This window comes from Dermacentor albipictus, chromosome 1, assembly GCF_038994185.2.
Source record: "Dermacentor albipictus isolate Rhodes 1998 colony chromosome 1, USDA_Dalb.pri_finalv2, whole genome shotgun sequence".
Lineage (NCBI taxonomy): Eukaryota > Metazoa > Arthropoda > Arachnida > Ixodida > Ixodidae > Dermacentor > Dermacentor albipictus.
In genome coordinates, this window is record NC_091821.1 from 253,419,340 (window position 1) to 253,443,571 (window position 24,232).

Consider the following 24,232-nt stretch of genomic DNA (forward strand, 5'->3'; position numbering starts at 1 on the left):
GATACAAAGCTGCATTATAGACACTCGCACAGAAGCCTCCGGACTAGCAGCTTTCACGTGCCGTCTGATTTGGGCAAACAGGAGCAAGCACGCTTTAACCCGGTCAGACACAACGTATGCACAGTATATAGCATATGCATTACTGCATATGCTTCAACAGTCAGAGCATGCTCAGCGAATTACGTTTCAAAAGACTCGCATGCTATGTGTGCCTGCAACCATGATACACACGTTGCAGGTTTGCTCTGCGTTTCTGTCACGACTCTACCCCTCAGAGCAAAAGCACTCGGCAGGTGGACGAAATTCGGTCGGTGTATTGCGTGATATGAAGGTGCTTCTGACTTTCATAAGGCCACTGAACTTCACGATACTCAGTAAATATATTTGAGTGCATGCGAGTGTTTGTGTCCGTCATTGTACGCCGGCGTCTCAATAGTCTCTGTGTGTTGCCTAACCTTTCACTCTACATACCGCGTCAGGCCTATAGGGAATGGCTAACGTTTCCAATTTTTAAAACGACAGCTTCTTTATCGAGCCTGCTCAGTGCTAGGGTTTTTCTGGCGTTCAGTCCACGTCTGATATGGTGTATGTGCGTGCTTATGGACGGGAATCTATGCTTATGCTCGGTGATATTTTGAGTACCGCTTCGAACGCGTATTCCAAGAAGAGGTACAGCCTGGCAGACTAAATGCACGCTTCTCCTGCAATACAAGACGTCGCACATGTGGCGCATATATATATATATATAGTAGGCAAAGAGGGATTCTTCAGGTTACCCTTCAAACGTAAAGAACTTGAGTGGTGCTACAAGGTAATCAGAACAGGTATTTAATTTCTCGACAGTTTCGATCGGTGGACCGATCTTCATCAGGGTTTATATATACATATGTATATATATATATATATAATCTGAATTTAAGCGCTGCTTTTATTGCTGGGTGTGTGCCCATTCTTGGCAAATCTTCCAGAATGGGCATTTGCCACTTTGACACAAGAGGTACAGAATCCATAAAGGTAGCTTGATAGGCGTGGTATTTCTCTTTGCATAGGCCTGTCATCGCCACTTTGTCACTCGACAAGCAGCAAGCATGGCCTTCGTTCTCGTCACATCGCTGCGTAGACTTGTCACACTTGGCGTTCGCATTTGGACTTGGCGTTCGCATTTCGAGATCGCTTGCCTTCCGCTCTCCTGCTCTTTTTATCCCTATGCCCCCTTCCACCCGTTCAGGGAGCCAACCGGAACTACCTCTCCTTTCTACGCAACCTTTCTATGTGTATTTCTCTCGATCATCGCTTGTAAGAAAGATGCCATGCATAAACATAAAAATTGCACGAGATTAAAAGTGGGACCTTTCTGTTGGATAAACATAAACATTGCATGAGATTACGCTTTGCGTTGGACTAAAGTACAGATATTTGTACGCATCGCCGTTAGTTGTAAAGCATTTAAATAACCGCTTCACAAAACCTTCGCTTCCCGTAAATTCCTACATGTCCGTCGCATCTGCATAATTAATAGTATTGTTCTCGCCACTACAAGATGAACGCAGATAAATCCTCTTTACATGAAATCAAACAACGTGTCGCAGAAGATATACCCTTGTTTAAATAGAAGAGAGTGAGAGAAAAGGCAGAGGCTGTTCGATTAGCGACGCTGGCTCCTTCATCTTAATTTGAGCGCCAAATAGTAAGCACGGCCTCGTAGCGACAATTCTCAGCTTTGAAAATACCAGGTGTGTGGCCCTTCAATTTGTGTTGCTTGATCCAGCTGAAGTCTCATGCTCTTTCGGGGACTTTCATAAACGCCAGAAAGAAAGGCACGACCGACCGACCAGCCGACCGACCAGCCGACCGACCGACCGACCGACCGACCGACCGACCGACCGACCGACCGACCGACCGAACGACCGAACGAACGAACGAACGAACGAACGAACGAACGAACGAACGAACGAACGAACGAACGAACGAACGAACGAACGAACGAACGAACGAACGAACGAACGAACGAACGAACGAACGAACGAACGAACGAACGAACGAACGAACGAACGAACGAACGAACGAACGAACGAACGAACGAACGAACGAACGAACGAACGAACGAACGAACGAACGAACGAACGAACGAACGAACGAACGAACGAACGAACGAACGAACGAACGAACGAACGAACGAACGAACGAACGAACGAACGAACGAACGAACGAACGAACGAACGAACGAACGAACGAACGAACGAACGAACGAACGAACGAACGAACGAACGAACGAACGAACGAACGAACGAACGAACGAACGAACGAACGAACGAACGAACGAACGAACGAACGAACGAACGAACGAACGAACGAACGAACGAACGAACGAACGAACGAACGAACGAACGAACGAACGAACGAACGAACGAACGAACGAACGAACGAACGAACGAACGAACGAACGAACGAACGAACGAACGAACGAACGAACGAACGAACGAACGAACGAACGAACGAACGAACGAACGAACGAACGAACGAACGAACGAACGAACGAACGAACGAACGAACGAACGAACGAACGAACGAACGAACGAACGAACGAACGAACGAACGAACGAACGAACGAACGAACGAACGAACGAACGAACGAACGAACGAACGAACGAACGAACGAACGAACGAACGAACGAACGAACGAACGAACGAACGAACGAACGAACGAACGAACGAACGAACGAACGAACGAACGAACGAACGAACGAACGAACGAACGAACGAACGAACGAACGAACGAACGAACGAACGAACGAACGAACGAACGAACGAACGAACGAACGAACGAACGAACGAACGAACGAACGAACGAACGAACGAACGAACGAACGAACGAACGAACGAACGAACGAACGAACGAACGAACGAACGAACGAACGAACGAACGAACGAACGAACGAACGAACGAACGAACGAACGAACGAACGAACGAACGAACGAACGAACGAACGAACGAACGAACGAACGAACGAACGAACGAACGAACGAACGAACGAACGAACGAACGAACGAACGAACGAACGAACGAACGAACGAACGAACGAACGAACGAACGAACGAACGAACGAACGAACGAACGAACGAACGAACGAACGAACGAACGAACGAACGAACGAACGAACGAACGAACGAACGAACGAACGAACGAACGAACGAACGAACGAACGAACGAACGAACGAACGAACGAACGAACGAACGAACGAACGAACGAACGAACGAACGAACGAACGAACGAACGAACGAACGAACGAACGAACGAACGAACGAACGAACGAACGAACGAACGAACGAACGAACGAACGAACGAACGAACGAACGAACGAACGAACGAACGAACGAACGAACGAACGAACGAACGAACGAACGAACGAACGAACGAACGAACGAACGAACGAACGAACGAACGAACGAACGAACGAACGAACGAACGAACGAACGAACGAACGAACGAACGAACGAACGAACGAACGAACGAACGAACGAACGAACGAACGAACGAACGAACGAACGAACGAACGAACGAACGAACGAACGAATAAGGCAAACAAACAAGTACTTATCAGCTCAACTTGGCCGTGACCTTGTGCATTTCGTTGACGGAGACGCTATGTAAAAGACAAAACTGGAATATAGCTTTGCAAATACTTTCCGCGTTATTCGCTATCATTCTTCCCGTGTACGCTGACACTTTTTTTTCTTTTTTCTCAAGCTTTCACGTCGAACTGCGCCGCTGAGTTGTGCTCCAGGGAGGGTCGGAGGAAAGGAAATGGTGTCCGTCGCGCTTTGTTTTCTTGCCGAGCTCGCCGACGAAAGCGACCGTGACAACAAGCACTTACGCGGCTTCCTTCTTTCAAACGCGTGGGAGAGTGCGGAAACCGGAACTGGACCGACAAGGCTGCCTCTTCGGCAGCTGACCTTCCGTGGTTGCCATCACGTGCGCAGCGCACGCGCTTCTTTCGCAGCGTGCCTTCCTTCGTAGTGACGGTGACAGGGGGGAAGCGGCCGTTCCATTTCATCTCCGGTGCAGCAGCAGGACGCCATTGTCTCGGCTTCCGTGCCGTCCAATTTGGTAAAACTCATCAACCTGATACTTCCTCGTTTTGCTGAACTTACCGAGAAACCCATTTACGTCCTCGCCTGCCTCCAGCACCTGGTATTTTCTTTGAGACAATAATATAAACGAGGCATCAGCTTGGCGAGCCGCCGGATAGCGAAATGCGCTGCGCTCACTCGCGGCAGCGTAGAAAGGCAGTGGGCAAACTTCTTTTCTTTGCCTGGAAATAACGTCGACCCACTGCAAATGGATGGATTGTTGTGAACCGACTATTCTAAACGTAGCAGAACGACATCATTTAAAGCTCGATATCCGCGCGCAATTTAAAGAGGATTTTTGTCGCTTTTGCGAACGGTTGCTGTGGCTAAATGAGCGTGCACACGGTACGCGCACGATCAGGATTATTAATCAAGGGGCACGCAGCTTTAGAATAGGGGACCCAGGCTCTTCTAGACCCTGCAGTAATTGCGTGGTCTCCACTGCACGTACGCGAGACCCAAGCTGCGTTTGAATAGAATACGCTATATTATATGCAAATCTAACGGGTTGCCTTAAAAGATCTTTAGGAAGACCTAAAAGCTTTCCGTCAACGTACGCAATGCGTTTGGGTACGTCGACATGTACGCTGACGTATACATGACGGCGCCCATCAAAGCGACGGCCACCGCGTTCATCGCATCCGGCCATATTCCTGAGCAATGCTCGCATGCAAGTGCTGATGATGTAACTTATCGCTTTCTCTCATCACACGCACAAAGAGTGAGCTATGAATCACCGCTACGCTTAAGATCTCTGGTCCTTTATAGGCTCGTAGACCCTACATGGGGGCGTTTGGCCTGGCGTGCGCACAATCGTTGAGTTGACTGAAAATATACCGCATCTTAAGCCAAACTCCGCGAACCAGCTGATATTCTCATTTATTTATGTTCATACGTTCACAACAGCAACGAAACGCTTCTGAACACAACTTTTAATTTATTGTTATTGTATTACATATTCATCTTCACACATTTGATTCATTTTTAAACCTACAATTGGCATCGAAAGTTTCCCGTTTTGAGGCAACGTTGTTTTGCCGCCTCTGGTTCGGGATGGCATTTACAAAGACCTACTCGTTACCTATCCAAATGAGGGATACGCCCATGTGCGATTCTTGTGGAACAACAGAAACTATTGTACACATTTTGTGGCTCTGCCCCCGGTACGCCGTCGAGCGTGAACCTCTCCGGCAGGATTGAACCGCTTGGAATCAAGACCGTTTTCGGAAACGAAGATTCTTGGGCCATGGTTGTGCGTGTCGGTGGCGCAGAAAGACACGAAAGGGTTATTGCAGTGCCTCAAGTCGACAGGCCTTGGCGTCCATTTATAGGCACGGTGCGCACCTTCAAACGTGCGCGAAGCTGCGCTCTCCCTCTTCATCGTCGTGTCCCCTTCCGCTAGTCCAGGGTAACAAACCGGACGTGTGTCTGGGTTAAGCTCCTGCGTTTCCTCTCTTCTGTTTCTCTCTCTCTCTCTATTACATGTTGTCGTTGAAATGGCACTGCAAGTGCAAAAAGCCAAAGTACGACCGGTATGTGGCCTATTCTGAAACCTCGGTGCTTCTGCACATCCTGATTCCGGCTTGCACCCAAACATGAATGGAATTCCGAACTTCGACGCCTCTAATCTAGTACTGTCTAATATTGCGGATTCCAGTGGATCGCCACCTCCGTCTCTAATTGATCTTGAGTGTTTATACTTACATATATCTTGCTGCAGTCATAGCTTCATCGTGATAGCATGCTACAGGCTACCTGATTGTACTCCTGATTACCTAATTAAAATGCGAGAATGTATGTACTTCTGTCGCAATAAGAAAGTTTTGTTGCTGGGTGATTTTAATTTGCCCAGCGTCGACTGGGAGCGACTGCAAGGAACTAGCAAATTCAACAAAAATTTGAATATTGTCTTTGACATTATGCTCACTCAAGACCTGGTTCAAATTGTCAAACAGCCCACTCGCATCCACGGTTCATCTTGCTCGATATTAGATTTGGCCTTTATAAACCGGGATTTTAATGAAAACACTGTCATAGTTGAAGAAGGTTTATCAGACCACTGTCTTGTATATATGTCAATTCCCCTAGTGAAATTTGCTTCTCATAAAACTAGTAGCATACGCTATTTTAGAGATTACGACACAGCTAACGATGCTTCTGTGATTGCACATATGGAAAATTGCCTGATTGATTTTGCTGAAGAGCATCATAATGCATGTTTTCTATGGAAAAAGTTTGCTGATATGTGCAATTATTGTTTAAATACGTTCGTACCAAACAAGCGAAAGAAAGTGCATAAACGTACACCCTGGGTAACGCGAAAAATTATTCATTTGAAACGGAAACTAAAACGGGCTAAAAGGTCTACTCCCAATCTTATTGTCATTAACGATATCAAAAACTCTCTCACACGAGCAATGCACGAGTCTAAGGACTTCTTTTTCACAACAAACTTTGCCAAACTTTATGAATAATGAACCAAGAAAATTTTGGGATTACTTGAGCAATGCTGACAGGCACGTGACGCAGGTTTTGGTTGATGGCATCTCTATTACAGATCCACAAGTGATCGCTGAGTATTTTAATACTTCTCTTACTAGAGTGTTTTCAAAGGCAAGTACAACCATGAATCTGCGTCACGGGGCATTTTCAGCATCCCAGGTTGATATTATTTCATATCAGGTTGTAGTCGCAATGCTGTTAAATCTGAAAACAAAATCTACTTGCGCTCCTGATGGTTTGCCCAATATTTTTCTTCGTCGTTATGCCGAAACTATCGCTAAATTTCTTGTGATCTTGTTTCGATGTTCACTATTAAGTGCGAGGCTACCTTATCAATGGAAGACAGCTCAAGTTATACCCGTCTATAAAAAAGCTGACCATTTGTTATTAGAAAATTATCGCCCAATATCCTTAACATCTTCTTGTTGTAAGTTATTGGAACACGTTGTAGCAAAACGCATCACTCAATTTCCTGAGGAAAACTCTATACTCTCAAGCTTTTAACACGGATTTAGAAGAAATTTCTCTACTGCAACACAATTGGTCACGGTAGTACATTCATTTCCAGCATGCATAGATAATTGCGGACAAATTGACGCGATATTCTTAGATTTTAGTAAAGCATTTGACAGAGTTATTCATGATAAATTGCTCAATAAACTCGTAAATGTTAACCTTCCTGACATTTCGGTCTCTTGGGTTTCCGATTACTTACATAACCAAACGCAGTTTGTTTCAATTGACGGTTTTGATTCCTGCAGTTTTCCTGTAACATCAGGTGTGCCTCAAGGAAGTGTTCTGGGACCCTTGCTGTTTCTTTTATATATAAATGACATTGTCTCCGTAATTACTCCTGGAACTCAAATTAGGTTATTTGCAGATGATGTTGTCTTATTTCGTGAAATCAGAGGTGTACATAATCACGTTGAGTTGAATTCTAATCTCATTAATGTATCTAAGTGGTGCACAGACTTTGGCATGACTGTTAACACCGATAAAACTTTATCTTTGTGTAACCCTTAAGAAAACGCCTCTAAAATATATTTATAACCTGACATCTCTTCCTTTGAAACAGGTTACCAGTTACAAGTACCTAGGAGTGACAATTACTAATAACCTCTCTTGGAATCTGCACATTGATAACATTTGCTCTTCAGCTTTCCGCAAACTTTGTTGCTTAAGACATAAACTTCGTAATTCTCCTCCTAATGTCAAACTTCTTAGTTATTTCACTTTCATTCGACCTAAGCTTGAATATTGCTCTATTGTTTGGGATCCTTGTACTAAGCTTAACATTGGGAAATTAGAAAGGATTCAGCGGAAAGCTGTCAGGTTTATCTATTCCAAATTCAAGTATACTGATTCTCCTTCTGAGCTCATGAAAGCTAACAACATTGAGCTACTTGAATCGTGAAGAAAAAAATGTCGTTTGAATTTCTTAAACTTACTTCTTAACGGTAAAATGGCTATTGATCAGACGCAGTTTCTTTCCCCTTTGGCCACAAGACCTGGGCGACATTACCAAACACACTTTCTAATCCCTTACTTTGCAGGAACAGACATTTATAAGTTTTCCTTTTTTCCGCGTTCTGTGTCCGACTGGAATAGCCTAACAGAACCTTATGACGCACTATATGACTAGATGTTTGTCCTTTTGTGTTCTTTCCTCTGGTACTACCACGCTTCTTTTCTTGTTGTTGTTCTCCTTTTGTGCAAAACAGATATTGTGTAAATTGTATTGCCCGTCCTGCTTGGACCAGATTGATCTGCAGTATGTACTAAATAAAAATAAATAAAATTAATAATTATATATGAAAAATGGACCACTTTTATCTAATCGAAGAAAGGTATGGCAGGTACATCTTTCCGAACTTTTTTTACGGTGACGTATGTAACAATTTGTCGAGAGGTCAGTCACGCTCATCGCTGATTTCCGAGAAGACGTAGCGGTTTATGGCTCAGGAAAGGACGAAACAAACAATTCGAGTGAACGGGCAAGTACATGCGTTTTCAGTCATTATTCTGAACGACGTATCAGTAATTACGTAACAATTTGGCACAATTTACTTAGCGTTTATATGTGCCCGTCAGATGCTGCGAAAGTTATACCACAGCCTCGGTGTTCGGTGAATGAGGCTAAGCTGCGGAAGCTCGGCTCGATTACGTACGGGCCCTGCATAGAAATTCTTCAAAACTGTTTGGACATTTCTTCTCATTATTATTATATTTTTATCTAATAAAATGAACGAAAAAATTGACATTTCTATTTTTTGTGTCGTCGGCACGGGTCACGCCGGCCTTCGCATATAGGCGTAACGTAAGTTATTATAATATTTTCTTTTTTTGTGGTCTGAAATACATTTGTGACAACACCTAACCTTTCTTTTCGTTGATTCCCTGTGTGTCAGTGCTGCAATATCTTGCTTTTTCTTGTGTTTCAGCGCCCCGCCCTCGCGTCAACCGATTCGCATCAACACACACGGCTGTCTGAGGTAAACGAACAACCCTTTCAGTTGCTTTACAGTTTGCTTCTGTGGCGCGAGAAATAGGTACAAGGGAAGACAGCTCCGTCTCTATCTCTTTCATATTTTTTTTGCAAAAAAGTAAAATTTTATAAAGAGAAGAGAAAGAGCGGGGACAAAAAAGATGGAGTCCCCTTCTAGCATTTCTTCAGTTCTTTTTACACTGGGACTGACCGAGACGGAATCAGAGACAACAGCTGCAGCGGTTCCATTGGGAAGCCGTGCAGCCACGACCAGTGGAGGACTCTGTTTGCACTTCGAGTTGGTTGAGTGCGCCGATGTATCGGAGGGAGGGGGGGGGGGAGGCTTGTGCAAGGTCGGGCTTGTTTTTGCAGTCTGGCCGATGCTGGTGAAGAGCGGTCTTTCGAATGGAAGCGCTGGGTGTCGCGTGTCAGGGAAGGGTTCTCTTGCCGTCCTCTCTTCGCCGAGTTTCTTTCCCTCCACATTTATTTTTTGTTGTTGTTTTGTTTTCTTCACGGCCTGGCTGCATTTTCCCCTTTTTAGGCGGAGCTATGGGGATTGCGTACGCCCGAAGATTAGGTTCGTACTTCCCGCTATACCCTGCTCTGCTGGAGAGCGTGTTCGACTTCGCTATTGCGCGGCCCGCGCCATCCATCCAGAAATTCTTTCGTCCCCACCAGAAGTAGGTCACCTTACTTCCCTTTTACGCGTCATTCAAGGCCGCGGCCAGATTTCGTCGACTACGACTACGAGAGCTCTTACTGGCTCCTGAGTACGCTGCTGGTAAGGCAAGCTGATATTCCAGTTTTGTTGGAAAAGAACATGACGAACTCGCTGGTGGTCTGTGAAGCAGTATACACTATACTACCTCGCACACGACAGCTTACAAGGTTCTCCCTGCTCAGGCGAACCAGTAAGCAAACATTTCCAAGCTTCCCAGACATTGCGATAAAGAACAGCTCTGTTACGAAAGGGAACTTCGCTCGCAGCGGCTGCTCCCTCTTTCTTCTTTCTGTATTTACCTTTATAAAAATCTCATTGTTTAGTTTGTTTTTGCGTCTTCACCTACGTTTATTTATTGTGGCCTGAAACCGGAGGGAGAGGGGGGTGGGCAGTAATTGGAGAACAACCCGCGGATCGGAACTTGTTGATATAGGAGGCCCTGCTTCAACGTGCTTTCTGCACTGTTGTCATTGAGCGAGGAAACAGCAGCTAAATCATTCTGTAATTCAGAGATCATAATCGGGAATGAGAACCCCGAAAACTGCCGTGGTTGTGAACAGTAAAAGCGTAATTTGCGCGTGTGTGCACTATGTAATCGAGCTCGCTCCACCTGGCTCTTAGTGAATTTCTCGGACATGTATCTCCTTTTTTTTTATCTTATCCTGAGGCTACAAGTGAGCCGATGGGTAGCTTTATTAGCGCGCAGTTTTGAGCTTGTCTCACTAGATATCCGGCTCAATTGGCTGTTCTTAACGATCAACGACAGCTAACGCTGTGCATGCACTGTCATTATCGACAGGGAACTGTATACTGCACGTGTGACCTAATAATGGGTGCTTCCGAACAATGTCCGAAGAAATGCTGCGACATACAAGATTTGCAATGAGACTCTCGTAGGGGGCGCTTCTGAGCCCAATGATCACTTTCGTGATCGTGGCTAGTCAGAAACAATAGCAAAGCGATCTAGCTTGTCACTCCATTACTTCGGAACTCTCTCAGGACCGAACGGTCCGACGTTTGGTGACAATTACTGGACAGATTTATTTCGTTTTTGAAACGTGGGAGTGTGTATGTGCGTGCGCGCGTGTGTTGCGTGTATTTATGCATATGCGTTCGCGCATAAGCTTTTGTATGGCATGTCTCTTCTATGTGGCTGGGGATCGCTAGCGCGCACCAGTACGTAAGCGTGGCGGTTTTTTTTTTTTCCTTCTTCCGAGTGTGACTTCAGACCAGGTTTTGTTCCAGAGCATGGTGACCCTTCTCAACACAGCTAGCGCTTAGTTTTTGTGCTGGTGAACATTTCTACTCTGAATGTATGGTCTTCTATAAAAGCGTCACAGTTCATATAATCTGTCGCTTCTCTGTAGTTGTCCACTGTTCCTGCGCCACCAAGAAACCATTCCCACAGGCACCACTGCTTGCTGCTTCTTTGTTTGAACAAATTTAACGAAAGCTATTTCTTAATGTGTAAAAAAAAGTAATTCAGCTGCCACTAATTTACCTCTTAAAAACGCAACTGATAAGGATACAAAAATGCCACAAATTCATTTAAACGTAGTAAGCTACTGTGCAAGTTCGCTATAAGCGTGGCAAAGAACCACTCGAGCATAAATGAAGCTCTTTGACTCAGTCGAAGACGGCATCATAGGAAGCTAGCACATGGGCGACATCTGAGGGGTGTTAAATGCTAAACAGCAGTCGCAAACCCGTTGGTTAAGTAGTATATACTTTAGTTTTTTTCTCCTTAATATTTGATAGCTTGTATTTGCAGGCACGTTGGGTTTGGGGTAAAGCACAGGTCGCGGTGAATCGCAAGAGCAAGTCAACGTCGGAACAGGCATCACTACCGATGTCTGACGCAACATTTGAAGATGCTGCCACAATGAGTAACGCTTGGACGGCAGCCAAAAAATTCTCGCAATGGCCTTGTTTTTCGCTGTCTTAAGGGAAAAAAAAAACTGTGACTAACCGTTTATGTCACTTCTCGAGTGCCTCGCGAGTGCACTTGAGCCCTGCAGCTTCTTTTTCTGCAGTGATCGCGACTCTCGTCGGCGCACTCACAAGCCTAGCGCAATCTCGTGTAAATGATTAAGCTGACTACATTATCCTGTTGTGGCAAAATTGTGGTGACATGCGCATGGCATGTATTATCGCTATGGAAGTGCCATCGTCGCGGAAAGACCGGCAGCAGTGCCGCCGATGCCGACCGAAATTCTACGTGACTGCACCATAGCGACTGAGCGTCTGAGAGGTGTGCAACCGGCGCTCATTACGGCCCGTTTGTCAGGAAGCGGACCGTCAGAGCTGTTCCCAAGCGAGCATGTACACGTAAACAAGTGTCACGTCCCATCGCGAACAGCGCCTGCGCGTGTATGGCCCGTGTAGATAGTTCCATGCAGCAAAGGAACATGCGTATGGTAGCGTTTAATCACACCTGAAGAGGGCAGAATTTTCCGGCGGTGCATCATTCCGTCTCTGGCTATGGTTTTCCGCGAGGTGACACACGCGTGCGTCTTCTTGCGACAGGGCTACGACCCTATTACCCACCCCGAGTTCGCAGGGTTTTAGTGAGCCATCGTTGCCTTGCAGAATAAGGAGCTGCTGGTGAAGCCAGTGTCTGGCATGCTATTGCATGGAAACGTAGACCTCGCGGATACGCGGGAACGTAAACAAATTGACACTCACTTAAGTATCCTCGCGTGATTAGAATGCGAAAGCATAATGGCTTCTCTGATTAATTGGTTATGTCCATGATGCGTCACGTCATACACGTTAAGGTGTCCTTCACAACTCTACCTTAGTCCACCTTCCACTAACTTGTACAAACCTTATTCCACCAAAATTCACTTTACTCCACCTTACGTCAGCTTACTCTAACCTGTTCTAATTTTAAGTCACTTCACTATAATTCACCGTGGGATTTCGCAGTGTGGGCCGCTGCAGGTCCAGGGCCGGGAACGTGACGTCATCACTTGGTCACATTGGTTTTGGTGCCATCGGATGTTAACGCCGGACGCTCGCCGGATTTTGCGCTTCATGGGATGATTGGCCAGCGATGCGTTGCCGCGGCATCATGTATTTCGGTCCTTACGGACCCAAAGAAAGCACGGCAGCAAAACTTCCCCTAACGACAAGGGGCAGATTACGTAGCACAAAAACGGGATGCGTAGCGTTGCACGCCCGAAATCGGTAGTTTGTGTACAGAATTCGCGATACGAAGGGCCGGACGTAAGCGCAGTGCTGGCACAGGAGCAAAATTAGCCCCGCGGCACCCCAGTAGAGCCGGCGGCACGAGCCGCGTCAGCCGCAGCCCCACTGCTGCTGCGTCCGCAGGGAACGGCACTGCTGCTCTAATTACGTGCGCGCAGAGAGAGCTTGGCGTCGTGAGCAGCGCTGCCGCAGGCCAGTAACTGGCGCCTGAGCAGACACTTGATTATTGGTTTGCCTCTGAGAGGCCTGACGTTTCATTAGAAGGTCCATGTCCGCGGACCCATGGTGCAACGCTACAAGACATTCTCACCCGCCTCGCTGTTCCTCGCAGAGTTGAGGAAAAACAAAGCCTTCTGCCCGTGCCCCGAGGCGGTTCAAGAGGGGCGCGCTTTCATCACCGGAGCTAGGGGTATTGTCGAGCCGCCGTTTTGTCCAAAGCAGGCGTGTCTCCGTGCCCATCTCACCAGGTACGACACATGCTAGGCCTTAAGGCAGTATTTCGGGGACGCCGACTGTCTATAGAGCGATGACGACAGGCTTCGAGGCAGAACCTGCTAGAGGTAATCCGCACGCCCAGCCATTGTCAACATTCGTTAGACGGAATGAAACGCTGTGACAGTGTGATAGGTGGCCCACCCAAATCATTTGCATGATAATATATCAGTCACGCTCACGCACTGTCCTAGCACAGTTCATGCCCAGCGGCCGGGGCATCGATCTTTCTAGTTGTGTCATGAGCAAATTCACACATAAATCAAGAAGTATGTACACGCTCTTTGATAGAATGTACAAACTGATGCTTTCCTTTTGTTTTAGTATTCTGTTTTTTTTTCTCTCGTTTTCTTATGTTTTTTGCCTCATACCCCATCCCCCTGGTCAGAGTAGCCAACCGGGCACCTAATCTGGTTAACATCTCTGGCTTTCACCTCTTGTTTTCCTTCCTTCCTTTCTATTCGTATTACTGTCCGGGAGATTCTGTGACTTATGTATTTGAATACTAGAATAAAAGTCCAATTTTGTAATTTTCATTGTCATCTATACGTGTAGGCCTGTAGCAACGATGCAGTTACCTTAAAAAAGAAAAGAAGAATATGTTTGCACAACAAATGGCAAAGCAACCTTGATGGTCCCGTAAGATGGCATATAGCTCTGCGACGGTTTGCCGTATGCTTATCAAAAGATGATGCATCAACCGTGACAGCACACTAAGAAGGAACAAAGACAGGACAAGGCGCTGCTCTCAGTTCGTATGCCCTGGGCTTGTAGGCTGAGATAAGCTATCTATATACACGCATAGCCTTTTAATCGCAATCCTTTGCGCCTGCACTGGCTCTCCCCAAAAGCGTATGTACTCGACCTGGACCCGGGCTATTATAGCGTTGTGTCAAAGGGGCGCACTATACATACAAAGCTAGATTTCAGATGCAAATCGAGCGCAGATTAGTCGTGCGCTGCTGCGGACGTTTAGTGCCACTGATATTTAGCAAACATAGCTCGCCTAAATGCTGCTTACATTGCGATAGAAAAAGCTGCTATTGCTTCACTCACCTGGGAAATTAAAATTTTGCCACTCCATGACAAAATCAGAGGCTGCCTCATATTCCTTTACAAAGCAACGCTTTCATTGCAAACCCTCCGAGAGTTTCCTTCATTTCTTTGTGCATCCCCCTCCTCCACCTCCCAAGGTAGGGTGCAAAACGGATTTTCGTTCTGGTTAACCTTCATGCTTTTCCTCTCCTGTCGACGGTAGGTGCTGCTGCTGAGTGCTGCTGCTCCTGCCGCTGTATTGCTGAATAGTTCATGCCCTTTTAAAGTGAAGCTTTCTTTTTCTAACCTGTCGAGTTTGGCGGGGCTTCTGCAGCTGCTGCTGCTGCTGCTGGGTCGGTCCTTACCTCGGCGGATAAACTTGTCGATATACGAGACATACTTCGATTGTCCGATTGCACAATTGTCGGGCAACGGACATAATGCCAACCGGCACCGCATATAGTGCGAGGTGGCGCGGGGAAGCAGGTAATCTATCCAAGCGCATAAGTGAGCTTCCAACACAAACACGCCGTCGTCATCGTGCCGTCCTCGCTATACCGACTTCGTCATTTCATCACCTCCATTCCGTTGTGATCTTTTCATTTTTTTTTTACTGCCGTCCTCATCGTTCCGCAGTCTTCAGTCTATCGTCATCATGTCAGCATCGTCACACCGTTATCACCTTCCCTTCGCTTTCGTTCCGCCATTATCATAAAGTCGTCATGACGCCGCCGTAATCATGCTGTCGTCATTCTGACGTGATCATGCCGCCGTTCTCGTGACATCGTCGTCATTGCGTCGTCGTCGTACAGTCGTCGTGGTGCATTTGTGATCATACCGCCATCGTGATGCCGTCATGGTCGTTCTATCATTGTCATTTTGCCTTCGTTATAGAGTCGTCCTCATTCCGTGGTCGTAATTTCAGCGCCTTCATTCTTTCGGGATCATTCCATCGTTCGTCATCGTTCCGCGGTCTTCATTCTGTCGTCCTCGCACCGCCGTCATCACACCGTCATCATCATCGCATCGTTTTTATTTCGTCGTCGTCATTCCGTTGTCATCACGCTGTCGTCATTCCATCGTGAACATGCCACCGTAATTACTTCGTCGTCATAGAGTCGTCATCGTGCATTCGTGGTCGTACCGCCGTCGTGATACCGTCGCGGTCGTTCTTTGGACGTCGTTACGCCGTCTGGTACAGTCGTCGTCGTCCTGCATTCGCGGCCATACCACCGTCGCGATACCGGCGGGGTCGTTCTATTATAATTCCAGCTTTGTCATCCGGCTGTCGTCATGCCATCATCGTCACACCGCCTTTGCCGTCATATCGTCGTAATTGCATCGTCGTCATACAGTCGTCATCATACCGTCATGCTCATTCAGTCGTCGTCATTAGGTCGTAATCATAGAGTTTGATGTTACTATAACTAGACGGTAATCTGGCGCTGCGATAGTTCAACTATCATGGGAATGATGGGAAGTGCAGGCTAATGATTGATATTCATCAATCTCAGCACATGGACAGTTGACGACAGTTTTTTTTTTTTCAGATACTCCTAATGGATGCTCCACGAAAGGCAGCTGTCGATTATTATACCCAAAAATTGAGCACCAAAACGTTATGTTAAGCTAGGCGCTTCCCGTGAAAATGTGCCCAACTCGGTTGTGTGCTCTATACTTGCAAATGGTCGTTAAACAAAAGTGCTGCCACCTCCGCTGGGGCGCTGAACTCAAGGCTCCACTCACCACAGGGATCCACCCCTTTCCGTGCCTCACCACAATAAAGTTATATATATATATATATATATATATATATATATATATATATATATATATATATATATATATATATCGCAAAAGTAATGAAAGCTTCGCTTTAAAGGGACCCTGAAACGATTTTGGCGATTTTCTACAAACGTACTGAGTCGTTAGAGTAGGTTCTCCTGATCATTAATTGATGCATCTAAGTGCTCTGCGTAAAGCGTGTAATTTATTATAAGGTTTTAAAAATACACATCGCTGCCGATCGCAACGCACTGCTCGGCGGAATTTTAAGCCGCCCCTACCCATATGATGCAAATAACCCATATTACGTCACATGGGCGAGCTATCTGATTGGCTGACCAGGGCGCGTGGTCGACAATTTTTCCAACTTTATGGTGAACAAATGATGCTCGTAATAGTTGGAATGTTAGTTACTTTGTTTTTGTAAAAAGAAAATAACTTAAAAAGAATACACAAGAATAGTTTTTAGTACACTTCAGCACTTCCGGCACACAGCAAGTGTCGTCTGCTTGTGTTACAACGTACTCCATTTTGACGAGAGCTCCGCGGTCAGAGTCGGTCTCAGTCTTTTCGCGAGCACTATGATTTGACTTTGTTGCCTTGTGGACTGCAAACCTAGCGACCTGCAAACTGCGAGTCCAGTATTAGGGCAAACGCAAGAGGACAGGGTCTGGCCGCTTGACTGTGCCGGGATGAGCCACGAGATGAGCAGAAGGGCAAATGTGAACTGTCTGCACGGTGCAGCCACCTGGTGGCACAGAGCTCAACCATACACAGTAGCAGCAACGAAGTGTATTCTTTGCTGCTGGTGTGTATTTTTCGCAGGAGTGTAATCATCAACACGTTGATTTATAAATGTTTAAAATGCTTTACACTTGGTTAGAGCAAAATTAGCGCTTTGTTTGACTGGTTAAGCGCTGCGCCAGCAAGTGTCTGGACCGTGCAGACCGATCAGGCTGCTCACGTACGTCTACATTAAAGTTCCTTCATCAGCTTGAGTTTATGCCTCCAGTCATTTGCCGAAATGACCAGCTTGCCTGTTTTTAGCGGAGTACCGGACACGTTCGGCGCTACGACAGAATGCTCGCAACGCACGCTGCTTCGATAGCTCTCGGTCGACGGCCAAGCGGCTAGCGGAGAGGTCTCGCGCGGGAGGGGGCGTGCTCCTAAACAACCGGAAGTGAACGATGTGACGTCGCATCGTGACGCTGAACCAGTGAAGGCGGAGCTTAGCGCCGCTCGCTCGGCGAGCGAGTTGAGGAGGAAAAGCATAGTTAGGGAGGAGGGTAACTTCTAATGGCTTGCAGCTCCATTAATACGTAACGCTTCACTTAAACTGTGGTGCGAATGTTCTACTTAAGCTGTACCCTACGCGCCTACAAAATTTGTCCGAACCGTTTCAGGGGCCCTTTAACCGATTCTCACAGCACGTGGGATCTGCAATACGTTTCCCTTGTACGTGTGTGAGCTGTGAACCGAGTAGCTTACGCACAGAACCGCACTCGTATAACTATTCGGCCCTTTTATGTAGCCACATCTGTACTACCCCTACAAATGTGCTGGTTGCCGGATCTATTCTCTACAGAATTACGCAGTGAAAGAACAAACTATACCGAACTATCCTAACTGCTACAAATATGCGCCATTAAGCGCGTAATTTGTTTATTAAAGCAAAGCTTCATATGCCTTCTTTCCCAAAGTTTGGCGCATCTGCATGGTCGGTTTCTCGCCGAGTAAATTGGACTGAGTCGGCAGATAGCTCAATGTACACGGCAGGTCCACCCCGGAAATTGTGTCATAGCGAAGTGAGCGGATGCCGGAGACAGTGTAACGTGCGGTCGTGTGAGTCGCGTGGTCGAAGTCTTCGCGTCTTGATCTTTTGCCTGGCAGGCACGTAATCGCTAAGTTGCAAAACGCTGTTCAGGAGGTCAACGGTTGTATAGTATTTAACTAACCGTTTCCCGAAATATTCACTTGACATAGATTTCAGTGTGTGCGTTCAATTTGCATAATCTTTTTACATATACTCTAGTAAAGCTGGTGGAGGGGCATCGCATGTACTTGTACAGGCTTGCAAGATGAACGCTCTCGTCTCCTGCTGCAAGCTAACCTCCGCTAGAGAATCAGTAGCAGCTATGATGGCTGGGTGCATAACAACAAATGCGACAAAACTCTGCTTGAATTCATAGAGAGCACAGACCTTACAGCACACATATAATGCACACCATACATTATGCCTTAAGGGAAGTCTTCATCGCAATAATAATAATAATAATAATAATAATAATAATAATAATAATAATAATAATAATAATAATAATAATAATAATAATAATAATAATAATAATAATAATAATAATAATAATAATAATAATAATAATAATAAACAGTAAATATGATGCCGCTATTTTTCAGCCAGCGCAGGTATGATGGTTAGTACATGCATTTTAGTGCGATTTGGCAGGGATTCGTTGAGAGGGCACATTGAGGCTTTTGTCATTCTTTTTGCGGTTTAGTTGTATTTCGCGTTAGAATCCCAACGTTAATCAATGCATTTTACGTTTATTAATGAAGACACTTTATTACTCTATATCAAGTGTGTATATGAATCACATATCTTTCCTGTATTCGTGTCGCTAGAACCAGATGATATTCGGCAGGACTCTTCATGCGTAATTACATTTTTAGCGTATTTTTATCAAGTAAGATATGGTGGATATGGTAATATAATTTTATAGATGCTTTGAGAAAACCGCATTTATGACGAACACACGAACAGGAGCCATTACAATTCCGGTGCTATTGAAATAACAATTTTCTTTGCGAAGTACGTCATTATAAGTATCCGGGGCTCTGTATCACTAACACTCTTAGTTGGAATAAGCATATTGGTCACGTCGCAAGCAGGGCTAATACAAACCGTCCTTTATCGTAGAAGGGTTCTCAGGCGTTCAACTCCTAGGGTTCGTTCGCTTGCCTGCAAATTCATAGTACTACCAATACTTGACCATGCATTCATCCTTTGAGATCCGTTCACGTCAACCAGAGAGAATAAGATTGAAAGCGTACAAAGAAAGGGAGCTCGTTTCATCGATTATAATTTTCTACGAGCATCAGTACGCAATCTAACAGTGAGAGCAAACTTACTATATTTAACTAACAGAAATAGAGCTTCTGGATTTAAATTTTTATATCAGGTAATTAACGGGCACTAATTTTATTTTAGATTTTTATTTTAGATTTTATGTCTATTTTCTAAGGTTACGCCACAAAACAACGCTATGGTTTAAATTTAAAGAAACGTAAAATTTATGGGGACGTCGTTCAGTGGTGTATCCTCAGTCAAAGTGCCGCGCGAGACGGGTGAACAAACTGACGCGCGCAGGCGATGCAGAACGTAACGCAAGCCGTTGACCTTTCGAGCCATCCACTGCACGATGCCGCCCCCCCCCCCTCGACACAATTCCCCGAAGTGAGTCCGTTAAATGTTATCAACCACAAACTAAGCCCACATCACTAAGAGCTTCTGCAGGAGCTGGAACACCTTACGCCTGGATTTCCAGCGTCCTCTCGTAAACGACACGTCTACATTTGCATGTGGAGCGCCTCAACGCTGAAACGTTTCAAAGAGTTGCGCTGTGTGGTGGGTCTAGGACACCGCGACAAATAACGTTCAGTGTCTCCTTGAGACTTGCAGATCTCACGCAAGGGCGACACGGCAATTCGGACCTTGTTTGGCCATGTACGCCCTGACCCCGTTGCGGAGGCGATACAGTACGGACGCCGCTGGCCTCCTCAGTTCCTCTGTGCCCCAGGATTGGTTAGGCGGGGACGATAAACACTGATAATTATTGGCGATGGCTTCTTTTAAAAGATGTGGAGGATCTGTACTAGCCTTATTTGTTGTCCTAAGGTCCAATTCACCGCGAACGTGTCGATCAATCACATCGTTTCCCGCTGCGCCTGCATACGAGGGGAACCATTGAAACGGTATAGCAAACCCGAGGTTGCGGCATTTTTTTGAGAAAACGCTGTGAACCTTGTCTGCAATTCCCTGCAGTGAACCTTGATATGACTAGTAGTAAACGCGATGCTTCTCAGAACAGTTTGAGTTCGCGGAACACGCAGGCTACGAAACCGTCAAAAGTTGTCGCTGCATAATACGCAGACGAGGGGCGGACCCTTACCTTGGGTGTGCGAACTGTGAAGTCTGTGAGAACGTCCCTCGGTTAAAGCTTCGGCTGACAGCCTGGTAATGAATGCAGTTGCATCGAATCACTGAAATCTTCACAGATCGTAGACACTCTTTAATTCGTTCCAGGAAAGTGCGTAGCTACGCGTACTATGGCACTGCCGCTGCGCTTTTTGTCCTTTATACAATGTCCTGGTGAGCGCCCTGCTGTTCAGAGAGTGCCGTTGTCACGTTTACTCCTGGTTGTTCCCTTTACTGATGTTCTTTCTGAAGGATAAGGTTAAAACTGAGCTTCACTCACGGGGTCTGAAACTTATCCCGAACGCGCCTGATAACATATTCTCCGGATTCTTTTCACAGCGGAGCTGTCAAGATTTTCGTAAGTCCGTTTCGTGCCGACGGAAAACTCTGCTCAACTGTGCGTCGCCGAGCCGCGCAGCTTCCTCGCACCACACACGTGCGTAGGGCGCAGCCTCGCCGCGGCATGCGTGCGCTTCGCCTTCCCTCTCCCTAGCCGGGGAGAAGCAAGTGTTCGCTTAGCCGTGACGTCACTGATATGCTAGAAAGCTCTGAGCTAGCGGCGCGCCGACAGACGTGTCGCCACTCCCGTCCTGTGAACGCGCGTGCACAGCAACCACGGGGCCAGCCAAGAAAGCCAAAGAGAGAGAGAGAAAATAATGCAGAGAAAGGCATGGAGGTTAACCAGAGGTAGTTCCGGTTGGCTACCTTGCGCAGGGGGAAGGGTTAAGAGGGATAAAATGAGAAACAGAGTAGAAGGGGGAGCCAAGAGGGAGAAGCCGCCTACAAGGAAGCTCGGCGCGCGGCTCAGCGGGACTGCGACCGACGAAAGAGAGCCGATCCTGCCCGTCGCCAAGGCGGCGGCCTTTTGCTAAGCAACAGTTAGCAAGAGCCGGAACTAGCTCCGCTGTGACCCAGCCTTGCACCACTAGTGCAAGATGCCCACATATTCTTCTTCAAGTGGAAGGGAACATAATCCACTTGCAAGAAGAAAGAAACTCGAAAGCCGTGTAGTTTTGCCGGAAAGGAACCTGTTTATGTTTCCTAAAAGTTTACCATCGGGTACTATAATCCTTTCGAGGTAGCTCACATTAGTGGAGGCGCAATGCGTTATTCGCATGGGAGACGTGGAACTACATACCGAAAAAGCCTCTTTGTTTGCTATCAGATTTTCATTCTGTGTTTTTCTTATGTAAATAACCCACTTTGGATCATCGCTTTTTCATCAGCCGAAATAACGCGTTTCGAATGACTAACAATATTCTGCAAGCCCCTGCCCTAAACAAATAAACATTGCTTGATGGTGCCGTCCGCTTTTGAGCTGAGGGAATTATATCCTGCATCAGATGAGGTTAAGGAAAGTTTAAATTCGTGTACGCGAGGGAAACGCTACCATGAATATATATATATATATATATATATATATATATATATATATATATATATATATATATATATATATATATATATATATATATATATATATATATATATATATATATAGCTCTTGCCACACGTGAGAGGCTCTTGGAACGATAAAGCGTTTTACTGTATAGTGACTTGGTTGTTGAAGAGCCATGACGCGAAAAGCTCTGCGAATGTGCTGGGAACCCTCGGAAAGCTAAAAGAATCTTGCAAAACGTGGAAATACTATCTGAGTCCCGAATGTGATCGACGCGACGCCGGGAATTTCGCAACTTTCCTCAGACCATCGGTAAAATAAGGCAGGTTTCCGCTAACGGCGCGTGCGCGAACATTCCTTAGGGAAGTAGAAGCAGTCAACGTAAAACAGGCGCGGCTTTCCAGAAACAAGATTTGTATCCCAGAGCAGCCGATGCTATAGGGTTTGTGAAAACATACCTCGTTTACGAAATATCTACCGTTTCGTCTGGTTTCCCTTTGTTGTTCAGAAGTTGCAGGCAGGCGCTGTCGCTGCTAGACGTTGTGTGGGAGCCGAGGCTGCTTGCAGCTTTGAAGGTATGGCCTAACAACACTAGAACGTTTTTTTTTTTTTTTTGCATGTGCGATCTGGAAATTCAATTAAGGTTCTGTTCCTGTTTCAAGATATATTTCGCTAAGTAGTTCATGCTCATGGTGCACCGATACATCTATATTCCCAGCTCCCGCCGATCACAGGCCGAGATGGTGAAGCACGAAGGAGACCTGATGTCTTGGTAATGGCAGGTACCAGATGCAATGCCTGGATTAGGTTCAGACATGAGGGTTGCAGTAATGCAGAAGCGCTGACCTTACGCAAAAAATGCTAACCTATTGCGAGCACAGTAGGCATCAGTCACAGTGTAAGGAACAGCGGAAATGTGAAACGAAATATCGGCACTATTGGGGAATTAAACACTTGATGTGAAGAAAGTACAGTTTTCACTGCGAGAATAGTAACCTGCAAGAAAAAAAAAGGAATAGAATACAAACTTAAAAATGTACCCAGTTTCGTTTCCAAGTTAATAGGTCTTGTGACTGTACTAAAATTTGGGTGGGTCTTTCTTTCTTTCTTTCTTTATTCCGAGCACGTTGCAATGCGCCAGCACAGTGTTTCCACGTTGTCAGTCGGCTGTACGAGCACGTCTCCTGCGGGGCGTACCCGACCGTCGTGCGAGAGAACATTTACCCCGAGTTAGGCGCCGTGGCTTCTCACACGCCGCGCAGTCTCCTCGGTGCACGCGAAGCTGTGCTCTCCGAGCGAGTGCATCGAGCGCTTCTCTGCCATTACACACATCGACGCGAGGTGCCAGCTGCCGAACACGACGTGGCGCGGTGCATCCGAAAGAGGAAAGAGAAAAATGGGTGGCGTATGCAGAAACAGCGCTCAGATGAGGAGCGCAGGGAAAGAGGCCGCGTGGAATCGCGTTTTCTCGAGCAGTTCCGTATTGAATTTCGATGATGTGCGATGCTTGCATGCCTGATGGCTACGTACGCGGACGCCTCTCAGCGGGTCGGATGCCAAAGACGATGGCAGAAAAAAAAAAGAAAAAAAAAACAGCAACGAGAGCCCCTTCTCCTGTGCTGTCATTTCTTGCTGCTTCGAGCCCTTCTTGGCTTTTCTGCGTGTTAACAACCACAGAGGAACGCGGAGGTACAATAAGATTGCCGTTAACATCTGACACTCGACGTGAGCTGATTAGAAACCCAGCTGAACAGAAGCCAAGCAGCGGTATTCTTCTAGGGCTTTGGCGCTTGTCGGATCGATGCCGGCCTTTCAGGAGGGAAAAAGGCTACGCAACTGTTTATTACTATTTTTTTAAGTAAATTTGGCATGGTATGCTAGGTGGCTATAAGTAAAAGTACGTATATACGATCGAATTGTCTACATAGGAAAGAAATTTTATTACTCCGTTTTGTATACGCCTGTATTATATTTATGTGTTTCGTGGTTGTGCAAATACAATATTTTTTTTTGTTGTTGTTCAATATGAAATTCAAAGCATTGCGTGCGCATGCAGCATGCTTAAAAAAGGAGGGAAGGAAACAAGAAGAAGCGGAAAGTCTTTCAAGCATCCCAACTAATACGGTGTTTCAGAATAAAGTTTTTAGAAGTGCAAACATAACGTATGCTGACGCACGCAACCGCAGCGTAATTCCAGCTATGTGTATACGCGTATAACAGATAAGCGCTTCCAGCATTTCACGTGTCTTGACGAACAC

The 24,232-nt window shown here is 46.1% G+C and overlaps 1 long non-coding RNA gene across 1 annotated transcript; it reads left to right on the forward strand.

Moving 5' to 3' along the window:
* The first annotated feature begins 4,011 nt into the window (after window positions 1-4,011).
* Window positions 4,012-21,039, forward strand: LOC135901397 (uncharacterized). The gene is made up of 3 exons (XR_010564119.1): window positions 4,012-4,109; window positions 9,076-9,126; window positions 20,915-21,039. It is a non-coding gene; the product is annotated as an uncharacterized lncRNA (long non-coding RNA).
* Window positions 21,040-24,232: the final 3,193 nt, after the last annotated feature.